Source organism: Chiloscyllium plagiosum, unplaced genomic scaffold (assembly GCF_037043375.1).
Source record: "Chiloscyllium plagiosum isolate Xiang-an unplaced genomic scaffold, Cpla_swu_hap1 HiC_scaffold_7, whole genome shotgun sequence".
Lineage (NCBI taxonomy): Eukaryota > Metazoa > Chordata > Chondrichthyes > Orectolobiformes > Hemiscylliidae > Chiloscyllium > Chiloscyllium plagiosum.
The window spans coordinates 119,416,884-119,432,780 of NW_028270145.1; the positions used below are offsets into that span (position 1 = coordinate 119,416,884).

At 52.0% G+C, this 15,897-nt stretch overlaps 1 protein-coding gene across 1 annotated transcript in view; it reads right to left on the minus strand.

The window, feature by feature from the left end:
• The window catches only part of LOC122552055 (insulin-like growth factor-binding protein 2), a 186,176-nt gene that overhangs the window by 106,634 nt on the left and 63,645 nt on the right, over window positions 1–15,897 (minus strand). The window lies entirely within an intron of this gene.

The window sequence follows — 15,897 nt, forward strand, 5'->3', positions numbered from 1 at the left end:
GTGTGTGTGTGAGTGAGTGTGTGTGTGAGTGAGTGTGTGTGTGAGCGAGTGTGTGTGTGAGAGAGTGTGTGTGTGTGTGTGTGAGTGTGTGTGTGTGAGTGAGTGTGTGTGTGAGAGAGTGCGAGAGTGTGAGAGATTGTGTGTGTGTTTGTGTGTGAGCATGTGTGAGAGTGTGTGTGAGAGAGACTGCGAGAGTCTGTGTGAGAGAGTGTGAGTGTGTGAGAGAGTGTGAGTGTGTGTGTGAGAGTGTGAGAGTGTGTGTGTGATGAGCGTGTGTGTGAGTGAGTGTGTGTGTGAGCGAGTGTGTGTGAGAGAGTGTGTGCGTGAGAGAGTTTGTGTGTGAGTGTGTGTGTGTGTGTGTGAGAGTGTGTGTGTGAGTGAGTGTGTGTGTGAGAGAGTGCGAGAGTGTGAGAGATTGTGTGTGTGTTTGTGTGTGAGCATGTGTGAGAGTGTGTGTGAGAGAGAGTGCGAGAGTCTGTGTGAGAGAGTGAGAGTGTGTGTGAGAGAGTGTGTGAGAGTGTGTGAGTGTGGGAGTGTATGAGTGTGTATGTTTGTGAGAGAGTGTGAGTGTGTGTGAATGTGTCAGAGAGAGTGAGAGAGTGTGTGTGAGAGAGTGTGAGAATGTGTGTGTGTGTGTTAGAGAGAGTGTGAGAGTGTGTGTGTGTGCATGTGAGTGTGTGAGTGTGTTTGTGTGTGAGCATGTGTGAGTGTGTGTGTGTGAGAGAGTGTGAGTGTGTGTGAGAGAGTGTGAGGGTGTGTGTGAGTGTGTGTGTGCGTGTGTGAGTGTGTGAATGTGTGAGAGAGTGAGTGTGTATGTGAGAGAGTGTGTGTGTGTGAGAGAGTGTGTGAGTGTGTGTTTGTGTGTGCATGTGAGAGAGTTTGAGAGAGTGTGAGTGAGTGTCTGTGTGTGTGAGAGAGTGTGAGGGTGTGTGAGTGCATGTGTGTGTGTGTGAGTGTGTGTGCATGTGTGAGAGAGTGTGACAGTGTGTGTGAGTGTGTGTGTGTGTGTGTGTGTGAGAGAGAGTGTGAGTGTATATGTGAGAGAGTGAGAGTGTGTGTGTGTGTGTGTGTGTGTGAGAGTGTGAGAGTGTGAGAGTGTGTGAGAGTGGGTGCGTGTGAGAGAGTGTGTGCGTGTGAGAGAGTGTGTGCGTGTGAGAGAGTGTGAGACTGTGTGTGAGAGAGTGTGTGTGAGTGTGAGTGAGTGTGAGTGTGAGTGCGTGTGAGTGTGTGTGCGTGAGAATGTGAGAGAGTGTGAGTGTGTGTGAGAGAGAGTGTGTGTGAGTGTGTGTGTGAGTGTGTGTGTGAGAGAGTGCGAGTGTGAGAGATTGTGTGTGTGTTTGTGTGTGAGCATGTGTGAGAGAGTGTGAGTGTGAGAGTGTGTGTGAGAGAGTGTGTGTGAGTGTGTGTGTGTGTGTGTGTGTGTGTGAGTGAGTGTGTGTGAGAGAGTGCGAGAGTGTGAGAGATTGTGTGTGTGTTTGTGTGTGAGCATGTGTGAGAGAGTGTGAGTGTGAGAGTGTGTGTGAGAGAGTGTGTGTGTGAGTGTGTGTGAGAGTGTGTGAGAGTGTGTGAGAGTGTGTAAGTGTGTGTGAGTGTGAGAGTGTATGAGTGTGTATGCGTGTGTGAGAGAGTGTGTGAGTGTGTGTGAGTGTGTGTGTGTGTGTCAGAGAGAGTGAGAGTGTGTGTGTGTGAGGGTGAGTGTGATAGAGTGTGCGAGTGTGTGTGAGAGAGAGTGTGAGAATGTGTGAGTGTGTGTGCATGAGAGTGTGTGCGTGTGTGTGTGTGTGTGTGAGAGTTTGTGTGTGTGTGTTTGTGTGTGAGCATGTGTGACAGAGTGTGAGAGTGTGAGTGTGTGTGTGCGTGTGTGAGAGAGTGTGTGCGTGTGAGTGAGTGTGTGTGAGAGAGTGTGTGAGTGTGTGTGTGTGTGCGCGTGTGTGAGAGAGTGTGTGTTTGAAAGAGAGTGTGAGAGAGTGTGAGAGCGTGTGTGAGTGAGTGTGAGGGAGTGTGTGTGCGTGTGTGAGAGAGTGTGTGTTTGAAAGAGAGTGTGAGAGAGTGTGACAGCGTGTGTGAGGGAGTGTGTGAGCGTGTGTGAGTGAGTGCATGTGTGAGAGAGTGCGTGTGTGTGTGAGTATGTGCGTGAGTGTGAGAGTGTGAGTGAGAGTGTGTGTGTGAGTGAGTGTGTGTGTGAGTGAGTGTGTGTGTGAGCGAGTGTGTGTGAGCGAGTGTGTGTGTGTGTGAGTGTGTGTGTGTCAGTGAGTGTGTGTGTGTGAGAGAGTGCAAGAGTGTGAGAGATTGTGTGTGTGTTTGTGTGTGAGAGTGTGTGTGAGAGAGACTGCGAGAGTCTGTGTGAGAGAGTGTGAGTGTGTGAGTGTGAGTGTGTGAGTGTGAGTGTGTGAGTGTGATGAGCGTGTGTGTGAGTGAGTGTGTGTGTGAGCGAGTGTGTGTGTGAGAGAGTGTGTGTGAGTGTGTGAGTGTGTGTGAGTGAGTGTGTGTGAGTGAGTGTGTGTGTGAGAGAGTGCGAGAGTGTGAGAGATTGTGTGTGTGTTTGTGTGTGAGCATGTGTGAGAGTGTGTGTGAGAGAGAGTGCGAGAGTCTGTGTGAGAGAGTGAGAGTGTGTGTGTGAGAGTGTGTGAGTGTGGGAGTGTATGAGTGTGTATGTGTGTGAGAGAGTGTGTGTGAGTGTGAATGTGTCAGAGAGAGTGAGAGAGTGTGTGTGAGAGAGTGTGAGAATGTGTGTGTGTGTGTTAGAGAGAGTGTGAGAGTGTGTGTGTGCATGTGAGTGTGTGTGTGTTTGTGTGTGAGCATGTGTGAGTGTGTGTGTGTGAGAGAGTGTGAGTGTGTGTGAGAGAGTGTGAGAGAGTGTGAGAGAGTGTGAGGGTGTGTGTGCATATGTGTGTGTGACAGAGAGTGTGAGTGTATATGTGAGAGAGTGAGAGTGTGTGTGTGTGTGTGTGAGTGTGAGAGTGTGTGAGTGTGTGAGAGTGTGTGCGTGTGAGAGAGTGTGTGAGTGTGTGTGTGTGAGTGTGAGAGATTGTGTGTGTGTTTTTGTGTGAGCATGTATGAGAGAATGTGAGAGAGTGTGTGTGTGTGAGAGTGTGTGTGAGAGAGTGTGAGTGAGTGTGTGTGTGTGTGTGCGTGTGTGTGTGAGTGCGTGTGTGTGTGTGAGTGTGCGTGTGTGTATGAGTGTGTGTGTGCGTGAAAGTGTGAGAGTGTGTATGTGTGTGTGTGTGAGAGAGTGTGTGAGTGTGTGTGTGTGAGCATGTGAGTGTGAGAGAGTGTGCGAGTGTGTGCAAGAGAGAGTGTGAGAATGTGTGTGAGTGTGTGTGAGAGTGTGAGAGTGTGTGCGTGTGAGAGAGTGTGTGTGCTTGTGTGTGAGCATGTGTGTGAGAGTGTGTGCGTGTGAGAGAGTGTGTGTGAGCATGTGTGAGAGAGTGTGTGCGTGTGAGAGAGTGTGAGACTGTGTGTGAGAGAGTGTGTGAGTGAGTGTGAGTGAGTGTGCGTGTGAGTGTGTGTGCGTGAGAATGTGAGAGAGTGTGAGTGTGTGTGAGAGAGAGTGTGAGAGCATGTGTGTGAGTGAGTGTGTGTGAGAGAGTGTGTGTGTGAGTGTGTGTGAGTGTGTGTGTGAGTGAGTGTGTGTGTGAGAGAGTGCGAGAGTGTGAGAGATTGTGTGTGTGTTTGTGTGTGAGCATGTGTGAGAGAGTGTGAGTGTGAGAGTGTGTGTGAGAGAGTGTGAGTGTGTGAGTGTGTGAGAGATTGTGTGAGAGTGTGTGAGAGTGTGTGAGAGTGTGTGAGTGTGTGTGAGTGCGTGTAAGTGTGTGTGAGTGTGAGAGTGTATGAGTGTGTATGCGTGTGTGAGAGAGTGTGTGAGTGTGTGTGAGTGTGAGTGTGTGTCAGAGAGAGTGAGAGTGTGTGTGTGTGTGAGCGTGAGTGTGATAGAGTGTGCGAGTGTGTTTGCGTGAGAGTGTGAGAGAGTGTGTGCGTGTGAGTGTGTGTGTGTGTGTGAGAGTTTGTGTGTGTGTGTTTGTGTGTGAGCATGTGTGAGAGAGTGTGAGGGAGTGTGTGAGCGTGTGTGAGTGAGTGCATGTGTGAGAGAGTGCATGTGTGAGAGAGTGTGTGTGTGTGTGAGAGAGTGTGTGTGTGTGAGTGTGTGTGTGTGTGAGTGTGTGTGTGTGCGTGTGTGCGAGTGTGAGAGTGTGAGTGTGTGTGTGCGTGTGTGAGAGAGTGTGTGTGAGTGTGTGTTTGAAAGAGAGTGTGAGAGCGTGTGTGAGTGAGTGTGAGGGAGTGTGTGAGCGTGTGTGAGTGAGTGCGTGTGTGAGAGAGTGCGTGTGTGAGAGAGAGTGTGTGTGTGAGTGAGTGTGTGTGTGAGTGTATGAGTGTGTGTGTGTGCGTGTGTGCGTGTGTGAGAGAGTGTGAGTGTGTGTGTGTGCGTGTGTGAGAGTGTGTGTGAGTGTGTGTTTGAAAGAGAGTGTGAGAGCGTGTGTGAGTGAGTGTGAGGGAATGTGTGAGCGTGTGTGTGAGTGCGTGTGTGAGTGTGTGTGTGCGAGTGAGTGTGTGTGTGAGAGAGAGAGAGTGTGTGTGAGTGCGTGTGTGTGTGAGAGAGTGTGTGAGTGTGTGTGTGCGTGTGTGTGAGTGTGTGTGAGTGTGTGTTTGTAAGAGAGTGTGAGAGCGTGTGTGTGTGAGAGTGTGAGAGTATGTGTGTGTGTGAGTGTGTGTGTGAGAGAGAGTGAGAGTGTGTGAGTGTGTGTGTGAGAGAGTGTGTGAGAGTGTGTGTGTGTGAGAGAGAGTGTGTGAGAGAGAGTGTGTGTGTGAGGGTGTGTGTGTGTGAGTGAGGGTGTGTGTGTGAGAGTGTGCGTGTGTGAGAGAGTGTAAGAGTGTGTGTGAGTGTGTGTGTGAGTGAGTGTGAGAGTGTGTGACTGTGTGTGTGAGTGTGTGAGTGTGTGAGTGTGAGAGAGTTAGTGTGTGTGAGTGTGTGAGAGAGTGTATGAGTGTGTGTGATTGTGAGAGAGTGTGTGTGTGTGAGCGTGAGTGTGTGAGACAGTGTGAGAGTGTGTGAGAGAGAGTGTGAGAGAGTGAGTGTGTATGAGTGTGTGTGTGAGTGTGTGTGTGTGAGTGTGCGAGTGTGTGCGAGTGTGTGAGAGAGTGTGAGAGTGTGTGTGTGTGTGAGAGTGAGAGTGTGTGTGTGTGTGTGACAGAGTGTGAGAGAGTGAGTGAGAGAGTGTGAGAGGTGCGTGAGTGTGTGTGCATGTGAGTGTGTTTGTGCAACTGTGTGTGTGATTGAGTGAGTGAGTGTGTGTGTGAGAGAGTGTGAGTGTGTGTGAGAGAGTGTGAGAGGGTGCGTGAGTGTGTGTGCGTGTGTGTTTGTGAGACTGTGAGTGAGTGTGCGTGAGTGTGAGTGTGAGTGTGTGTTTGTGAGACTGTGTGTGTGAGTGAGTGAGTGAGTGTGCGTGTGTTTGTGAGACTGTGTGTGTGAGAGAGTGAGTGAGTGTGTGTGTGTGTTTGTGAGACTGTGTGTGAGTGTGTGAGTGAGTGAGTGCGTGTGTGTGTGTGTGTGTTGGAGGGGGGACGTTCCAGATTTCATCAATGCGAGAAAGTGATTCCTGACACCACCCCAGCCCCTGGCTTCAATATGGATGTCTCAGCCCTGGTACCACCGGAGGAAATTATTTCCCCAAAGTCAGACCTGATCAAGCCCTTAATCAGCTTAAACACTTTGATTAAATGACCCATATACATTCGCGATCTCTTCAAAATTTAACTCATTCAAACCCATGGATGAGCTGCTGTCTCTTACCTGTATTCTCAGGGACACTGACACAGGCAGAAAGACAACACAGCTTCATCCCTCACTCTGATACACATAACCCCAGCTGTATACCTCACTCTGATACACATAACCCCAGCTTCATCCCTCACTCTGATACACATAACGCCAGCTTCATCCCTCACTCTGATACACATAACCCCAGCTTCATCCCTCACTCTGATACACATAACCCCAGCTTCATCCCTCACTCTGATACACATAACTCCAGCTTCATCCCTCACTCTGATACACATAACCCCAGCTGCATCCCTCACTCTGATACACATAACCCCAGCTTCATCCCTCACTCTGATACACATAACCCCAGCTTCATCCCTCACTCTGATACACATAACCCCAGCTTCATCCCTCACTCTGATACACATAACTCCAGCTTCATCCCTCACTCTGATACACATAACCCCAGCTGCATCCCTCACTCTGATACACATAACGCCAGCTTCATCCCTCACTCTGATACACATAACCCCAGCTTCATCCCTCACTCTGATACACATAACCCCAGCTTCATCCCTCACTCTGATACACATAACTCCAGCTTCATCCCTCACTCTGATACACATAACCCCAGCTTCATCCCTCACTCTGATACACATAACCCCAGCTGTATCCCTCACTCTGATACACATAACTCCAGCTTCATCCCTCACTCTGATACACATAACCCCAGCTGCATCCCTCACTCTGATACACATAACGCCAGCTTCATCCCTCACTCTGATACACATAACCCCAGCTTCATCCCTCACTCTGATACACATAACCCCAGCTTCATCCCTCACTCTGATACACATAACCCCAGCTTCATCCCTCACTCTGATACACATAACCCCAGCTTCATCCCTCACTCTGATACACATAACCCCAGCTTCATCCCTCACTCTGATACACATAACCCCAGCTTCATCCCTCACTCTGATACACATAACCCCAGCTTCATCCCTCACTCTGATACACATAACGCCAGCTGCATCCCTCACTCTGATACACATAACCCCAGCTTCATCCCTCACTCTGATACACATAACGCCAGCTTCATCCCTCACTCTGATACACATAACCCCAGCTTCATCCCTCACTCTGATACACATAACGCCAGCTGCATCCCTCACTCTGATACACATAACCCCAGCTTCATCCCTCACTCTGATACACATAACCCCAGCTTCATCCCTCACTCTGATACACATAACCCCAGCTTCATCCCTCACTCTGATACACATAACCCCAGCTTCATCCCTCACTCTGATACACATAACCCCAGCTGTATCCCTCACTCTGATACACATAACCCCAGCTGTATCCCTCACTCTGATACACATAACCCCAGCTGTATCCCTCACTCTGATACACATAACCCCAGCTGTATCCCTCACTCTGATACACATAACCCCAGCTGCATCCCTCACTCTGATACACATAACCCCAGCTTCATCCCTCACTCTGATACACATAACCCCAGCTGCATCCATCACTCTGAGACACTTACCACAGGTAAAAACAATGACTACAGATGCTGGAAATCAGATTCTGGATCAGTGGTGCTGGAAGAGCACAGCAATTCAGGCAGCATCCAAGGAGCAGTAAAATCGACGTTTCGGGCAAAAGCCCTTCATCAGGAATAAAGGCAGAGAGCCTGAAGCATGGAGAGATAAGCTAGAGGAGGGTGGGGGTGGGGAGAAAGTAGCATAGAGTACAATGGGTGGGTGGGGGAGGGGATGAAGGTGATAGGTCAGGGAGGAGGGTGGAGTGGACAGGTGGAAAAGAAGATAGGCAGGTAGGACACGTCATGGGGACAGTGCTGAGCTGGAAGTTTGGAACTAGGGTGAGGTGGGGGAAGGGGAAATGAGGAAGCTGTTGAAGTCCACATTGATGCCCTGGGGTTGAAGTGTTCCGAGGCGGAAGATGAGGCGTTCTTCCTCCAGGTGTCTGGTGGTGAGGGAGCGGCGGTGGAGGAGGCCCAGGACCTCCATGTCCTCGGCAGAGTGGGAGGGGGAGTTGAAATGTTGGGCCACGGGGCGGTGTGGTTGATTGGTGCGGGTGTCCTGGAGATGTTCCCTAAAGCGCTCTGCTAGGAGGCGCCCAGTCTCCCCAATGTAGAGGAGACCGCATCGGGAGCAACGGATACAATAAATGATATTAGTGGGTGTGCAGGTAAAACTTTGATGGATGTGGAAGGCTCCTTTAGGGCCTTGGATGGAGGTGAGGGAGGAGGTGTGGGCACAGGTTTTACAGTTCCTTGGTGGCAGGGGAAGGTGCCAAGATGGGAGGGTGGATCGTAGGGGGGCATGGACCTGACCAGGTAGTCACGGAGGGAATGGTCTTTGCGGAAGGCGGAAAGGGGTGGGGAGGGAAATATATCCCTGGTGGTGGGGTCTGTTTGGAGGTGGCGGAAATGTCGGTGGATGATTTGGTTTATGCGAAGATTGGTAGGGTGGAAGGTGAGCACCAGGGGGGTTCTGTCCTTGTTACGGTTGGAGGGGTGGGGTTTGAGGGCGGAGGTGCGGGATGTGGACGAGATGCGTTGGAGGGCATCTTTAACCACGTGGGAAGGGAAATTGCAGTCTCTAAAGAAGGAGGCCATCTGGTGTGTTCTATGGTGGAACTGGTCCTCCTGGGAGCAGATACGGCGGAGGCGGAGGAATTGGGAATACGGGATGGCATTTTTGCAAGGGGTAGGGTGGGAAGAGGTGTAATCCAGGTAGCTGTGGGAATCGGTGGGTTTGTAGAAAATGTCAGTGTCAAGTCGGTCGTCACTGATGGAGATGGAGAGGTCCAGGAAGGGGAGGGAGGTGTCAGAGATGGTCCAGGTAAATTTAAGGTCAGGGTGGAATGTGTTGGTGAAGTTGATGAATTGCTCAACCTCCTCGCGGGAGCACGAGGTGGCGCCAATGCAGTCATCAATGTAGCGGAGGAAGAGGTGGGGAGTGGTGCCGGTGTAATTACGGAGGATCAACTGCTCTACGTAGCCAACAAAGAGACAGGCATAGCTGGGACCCATACGTGTGCCCATGGCTACCCCTTTGGTCTGGAGGAAGTGGGAGGATTCAAAGGAGAAATTGTTAAGGGTGAGGACCAGTTCGGCCAAACGAATGAGAATGTCGGTGGAGGGGTACTGTTGGGGACGTCTGGAGAGGAAAAAACGGAGGGCTTGGAGGCCCTGGTCATGGCGGATGGAGGTGTAGAGGGATTGGATATCCATGGTGAAGATGAGGCGTTGGGGGCCGGGGAAACGGACGTCTTGGAGGAGGTGGAGGGCATGGGTGGTGTCTCGAACGTATGTGGGGAGTTCCTGGACTAGGGGGGATAGGACAGTGTCGAGGTAGGTAGAGATGAGTTCAGTGGGGCAGGACCCCAGTTGCATCCCTCACTGTGATACACACAACCCCAGCTGTATCCCTCACTCTGATACACATAACCCCAGCTGCATCCCTCACTGTGATACACACAACCCCAGCTGTATCCCTCACTCTGATACACATAACCCCAGCTGCATCCCTCACTCTGATACACATAACCCCAGCTGCATCCCTCACTCTGATACACATAACCCCAGCTGCATCCCTCACTGTGATACACACAACCCCAGCTTCATCCCTCACTCTGATACACATAACCCCAGCTGTATCCCTCACTCTGATACACATAACCCCAGCTGCATCCCTCACTGTGATACACATAACCCCAGCTGCATCCCTCACTGTGATACACACAACCCCAGTTGCATCCCTCACTGTGATACACACAACCCCAGCTGTATCCCTCACTGTGATACACACAACCCCAGCTGTATCCCTCACTGTGATACACATAACCCCAGCTGTATCCCTCACTGTGATACACACAACCCCAGCTGTATCCCTCACTGTGATACACACAACCCCAGCTGTATCCCTCACTGTGATACACACAACCCCAGCTGTATACCTCACTGTGATACACATAACCCCAGCTGTATCCCTCACTGTGATACACATAACCCCAGCTGTATCCCTCACTGTGATACACATAACCCCAGCTGTATCCCTCACTGTGATACACATAACCCCAGCTGTATCCCTCACTCTGATACACACAACCCCAGCTGTATCCCTCACTGTGATACACACAACCCCAGCTGTATCCCTCACTGTGATACACACAACCCCAGCTGTATCCCTCACTGTGATACACACAACCCCAGCTGTATCCCTCACTCTGATACACACAACCCCAGCTGTATCCCTCACTGTGATACACACAACCCCAGCTGTATCCCTCACTGTGATACACATAACCCCAGCTGTATCCCTCACTGTGATACACATAACCCCAGCTGTATCCCTCACTCTGATACACACAACCCCAGCTGTATCCCTCACTGTGATACACACAACCCCAGCTGTATCCCTCACTGTGATACACACAACCCCAGCTGTATCCCTCACTGTGATACACATAACCCCAGCTGTATCCCTCACTGTGATACACACAACCCCAGCTGTATCCCTCACTGTGATACACACAACCCCAGCTGTATCCCTCACTGTGATACACACAACCCCAGCTGTATCCCTCACTGTGATACACATAACCCCAGCTGTATCCCTCACTGTGATACACATAACCCCAGCTGTATCCCTCACTGTGATACACACAACCCCAGCTTCATCCCTCACTCTGATACACACAACCCCAGCTGTATCCCTCACTCCGATACACATAACCCCAGCTGTATCCCTCACTGTGATACACATAACCCCAGCTGTATCCCTCACTGTGATACACATGACACCACTTCACCACAGCATCTGTCCACGGTGATGGGTGAAGGTGCCTGTGAGATCCCGGCTCATTTCTACCAACATTCTTGCTCCTGATCACTGTCCAGTGATCTTGGCTGAGACAAGCAGGGCATTCTGACCATCTGAGGAGCATCCTACCCAGCCCCACCCTCCTTAACCTATCCCTGTAACCCGACATTTCCCACAGCCAATCCAACGTAAACTGCATATCTTTGGACTGTGGCAGGAAACAACAGCACCCGGTGAACGTCTGTGTGGGATTTGGACACACGTCCGAGGCTGGAATCGAACTCAGGACCCTGGTGCTGTGAGGTAGCAGTGCTAAACACTGAGCTACTGGACCAGGAAACCTGTTTGATTCCTTCTCTCCTTATAACTCACGGATCAACGTGGGGAGAGGGATGATCCAGTCTCCCCACCACTGATCATGGCCCAGTCATCACTAGGTACACAAGAGACAGAGCGAGACACCACGGGAGAGAATAATACAGCTGATTGCGAGAGCGAGTGCATATGGGAGTGTACCCCAGTGACGGTCAGTGTGTGTGGGAGTGTACCCCAGTGACGGTCAGTGTGTGTGGGAGTGTACCCCAGTGAGAGTCAGTGTGTGTGGGAGTGTACCCCAGTGAAGGTCAGTGTGTGTGTGGGAGTGTACCCCAGTGAGAGTCAGTGTGTGCGGGAGTGTACCCCAGTGACGGTCAGTGTGTGTGGGAGTGTACCCCAGTGAGAGTCAGTGTGTGTGGGAGTGTACCCCAGTGACGGTCAGTGTGTGTGGGAGTGTACCCCAGTGAGAGTCAGTGTGTGTGGGAGTGTACCCCAGTGACGGTCAGTGTGTGTGGGAGTGTACCCCAGTGAGGGTCAGTGTGTGTGGGAGTGTACCCCAGTGAGGGTCAGTGTGTGTGGGACTGTACCCCAGTGAGAGTCAGTGTGTGAGGGAGTGTACCCCAGTGAGGGTCAGTGTGTATGGGAGTGTACCCCAGTGAGAGTCAGTGTGTGTGGGAGTGTACCCCAGTGAGGGTCAGTGTGTGTGGGAGTGTACCCCAGAGAGGGTCAGTGTGTGGGAGTGTACCCCAGTGAGGGTCAGTGTGTGTGGGAGTGTACCACAGTGAGAGTCAGTGTGTGGGAGTGTACCCCAGTGAGGGTCAGTGTGTGGGAGTGTACCCCAGTGAGGGTCAGTGTGTGTGGGAGTGTACCCCAGTGAGAGTCAGTGTGTGTGGGAGTGTACCCCAGTGAGGGTCAGTGTGTGTGGGAGTGTACCCCAGTGAGGGTCAATGTGTGAGAGTGTACCCCAGTGAGAGTCAGTGTGTGTGGGAGTGTACCCCAGTGAGAGTCAGTGTGTGTGGGACTGTACCCCGGTGAGGGTCAGTGTGTGTGGGAGTGTACCCCAGTGAGGGTCAGTGTGTGTGGGAGTGTATCCCAGTGAGAGTCAGCGTGTGTGGGAGTGTACCCCAGTGAGGGTCAGTGTGTGTGGGAGTGTACCCCAGTGAGAGTCAGTGTGTGTGGGAGTGTATCCCAGTGAGAGTCAGTGTGTGTGGGAGTGTACCCCAGTGAGAGTCAGTGTGTGTGGGAGTGTACCCCAGTGAGGGTCAGTGTGTGTGGGAGTGTACCCCAGTGAGAGTCAGTGTGTGTGGGAGTGTACCCCAGTGAAGGTCAGTGTGTGTGTGGGAGTGTACCCCAGTGAGGGTCAGTGTGTGTGGGAGTGTACCCCAGTGAGAGTCAGTGTGTGTGGGAGTGTATCCCAGTGAGAGTCAGTGTGTGTGGGAGTGTACCCCAGTGAGAGTCAGTGTGTGTGTGGGAGTGTACCCCAGTGAGGGTCAGTGTGTGTGGGAGTGTACCCCAGTGAGAGTCAGTGTGTGTGGGAGTGTACCCCAGTGAGAGTCAGTGTGTGTGGGAGTGTACCCCAGTGAGGGTCAGTGTGTGTGGGAGTGTACCCCAGTGAGGGTCAGTGTGTGTGGGACTGTACCCCAGTGAGAGTCAGTGTGTGTGAGAGTGTACCCCAGTGAGGGTCAGTGTGTGTGGGAGCGTACCCCAGTGAGGGTCAGTGTATGTGGGAGTATACCCCAGTGAGGGTCAGTGTGTGTGGGAGCGTGCCCCAGTGAGAGTCAGTGTGTGTGGGAGTGTACCCCAGTGAGGGTCAGTGTGTGTGTGACTGTAACACAGTGAGAGTCAGTGTGTGTGGGAGTGTACCCCTGTGAGAGTCAGTGTGTATGGGACTGTACCCGAGTGAGGGTCAGTGTGTGTGGGACTGTACCCCAGTGAGGGTCAGTGTGTGTGGGACTGTACCCCAGTGAGGGTCAGTGTGTGTGGGAGTGTACCCCAGTGAGAGTCAGTGTGTGTGGGAGTGTACCCAGTGAGAGTCAGTGTGTGTGGGGGTGTACCCCAGTGAGGGTCAGTGTGTGTGGGAGTGTACCCCAGTGAGAGTCAGTGTGTGTGGGAGTGTACCCCAGTGAGAGTCAGTGTGTGTGGGAGTGTACCCAGTGAGAGTCAGTGTGTGTGGGGGTGTACCCCAGTGAGGGTCAGTGTGTGTGGGAGTGTACCCCAGTGAGAGTCAATGTGTGTGGGAGTGTACCCCAGTGAGAGTCAGTGTGTGTGGGGGTGTACCCCAGTGAGGGTCAGTGTGTGTGGAACTGTACCCCAGTGAGGGTCAGTGTGTGTGGGAGTGTACCCCAGTGAGGGTCAGTGTGTGTGGGACTGTACCCCAGTGAGAGTCAGGGTGTGTGAGAGTGTACCCCAGTGAGGGTCAGTGTGTGTGGGTCTGTACCCCAGTGAGGGTCAGTGTGTGTGGGACTGTACCCCAGTGAGGGTCAGTGTGTGTGAGAGTGTACCCCAGTGAGGGTCAGTGTGTGTGGGAGTGTACCCCAGTGAGGGTCAGTGTGTGTGGGAGTGTACCCCAGTGAGGGTCAGTGTGTGTGGGACTGTACCCCAGTGAGAGTCAGTGTGTGTGGGACTGTACCCCAGTGAGGGTCAGTGTGTGTGGGACTGTACCCCAGTGAGGGTCAGTGTGTGTGGGAGTGTACCCCAGTGAGGGTCGGTGTGTGTGGGAGTGTACCCCAGTGAGGGTCAGTGTGTGTGGGACTGTACCCCAGTGAGGGTCAGTGTGTGTGGGAGTGTACCCCAGTGAGGGTCAGTGTGTGTGTGGGAGTGTACCCCAGTGAGGGTCAGTGTGTGTGGGACTGTACCCCAGTGAGGGTCAGTGTGTGTGGGAGTGTACCCCAGTGAGAGTCAGTGTGTGTGGGACTGTACCCCAGTGAGGGTCAGTGTGTGTGGGACTGTACCCCAGTGAGGGTCAGTGTGTGTGGGAGTGTACCCCAGTGAGGGTCAGTGTGTGTGGGACTGTACCCCAGTGAGGGTCAGTGTGTGTGGGACTGTACCCCAGTGAGGGTCAGTGTGTGTGGGAGTGTACCCCAGTGAGAGTCAGTGTGTGTGGGAGTGTACCCCAGTGAGAGTCAGTGTGTATGGGAGTGTACCCCAGTGAGAGTCAGTGTGTGTGGGACTGTACCCCAGTGAGAGTCAGTGTGTGTGGGACTGTACCCCATTGAGAGTCAGTGTGTGTGGGACTGTACCCCAGTGAGAGTCAGTGTGTGTGGGACTGTACCCCAGTGAGAGTCAGTGTGTGTGGGAGTGTACCCCAGTGAGGGTCAGTACCATTCTGCCATGACAGCTTTCCTGAATTCCTTGTTGACGATCACATGTTCCCCTCGGTTATATGAGCAAGACTTGCTTTGCCTGAGGCTGGTTATCCCTAGTAAGACCATTTGCTTCCAAATCTGAATAAATCCTATCGCAAGAATCCTTTCCAATAATCCTCCTCCCGCTGATGTAAGGCTGACTGGCCTTTGACCTCTCGGGGTTTCCCTGTTGATCTTCTTAAACATCAGTACAACGTTGACCATTCTCCGGTCCTCTGGGACCTGAGTAACTGCTGAAGAGCACACAAGGATCTCCGTCAATACGTCTGCAATCTCCTCCCTCCCTCCCTCAGCACCCTGGGATAGATCCCAACAGATCCTGGGGACCTGTTAACTTGTGTTTATCAAGACACCCAACACCTCCTCCTCCTCCTTAATATTGACCTGCCCTTGAGTATCAAGATACCCCTCACTAATCTTAGCTTCATCATGCCCTTCTCCCTGGTGAATGCCCCCTATGAACTATTTATTTAGGACCATACTCCCTCCCTCCAGCTGCTTGCATAAACTCCCTCCTTTAAGTACATTTAAGCCGTCATTGGACAGGGATATGGATGTACATGGAATAGTGTAGGTTAGATGGGCTTCAGATTGATATGACAGGTCGGTGCAACATCGAGGGCCGAAGGGCCTGTACTGCGCTGTAATGTTCGATGTTATCCTTGAGCAGACCTACACTCTCTGCAACGACTGGGAACCCTCCAACCACAGGGGATGAACTTGGACTTCACCAGTTTCTTCATCCCCCCTCCCCCCACCTTGTCTCAGCCGAATCCCTCCAGCCCGGCACCGCCTTCCTGACCTGCAGTCTTCTTCTTGACCTCTCCGCCTCCACCCTACTCCGACCTATCACCCTCACCTTGACCTCTTTCCACCTATCACATTTCCAACGCCCCTCCTCCAAGTCCCTCCTCCCTACCTTTTATCTTCTCCTGCTGAACACTCTCTGCCTTGCAGACCTACCCTTTCCCTCACTATCCTGTTGCTCCTGAAATACACATAAAATGCCTTGGGATTTTCCTTTCTGCTGTCTGCCATTGACATTTCATGGTTTCTTCCACCCTCCTAATTCCTTGTGTAATCTCCTTCCTAGAACGGCCCCTTCCCTCGTATCGATTATCCACATTTTGTTTCAAGAACCCCTCCTGCTTGCACCAAACAAATTCTTCCCCGTCTCAGCCCCTGGCAGTAAGGGTGTCCCAAACAATGGTGGATGACATCAATCAACTTGATATGTCTTTCCAGTATTAACAGAAAGAAACAGAACACTGAGGGAGCTAGAATTAAAAACAGAAAGTGAGAAACAGAGAGAGAGTGGGGGTGAGCATCAGCATTAATGTTTCAAATGGCAAGTTCCCCTCTGAGCCCCTCACCATCCTGACTTGGAAATATATCGCCGTTGCTTCAGTGTCACTGGGTCAGAATCCTGGAATTCCCTCCCTTGGGGACATTGATTAGATTAGATCACTCACAGTGTGGAAACAGGCCCTTCGGCCCAACAAGTCCACACCGACCTGCCGAAGTCCAACTCACCCATACCCCTACTTTACCCCTTACCTAACACTACGGGCAATTTATCACGGCCAATTCACCTGACCTGCAC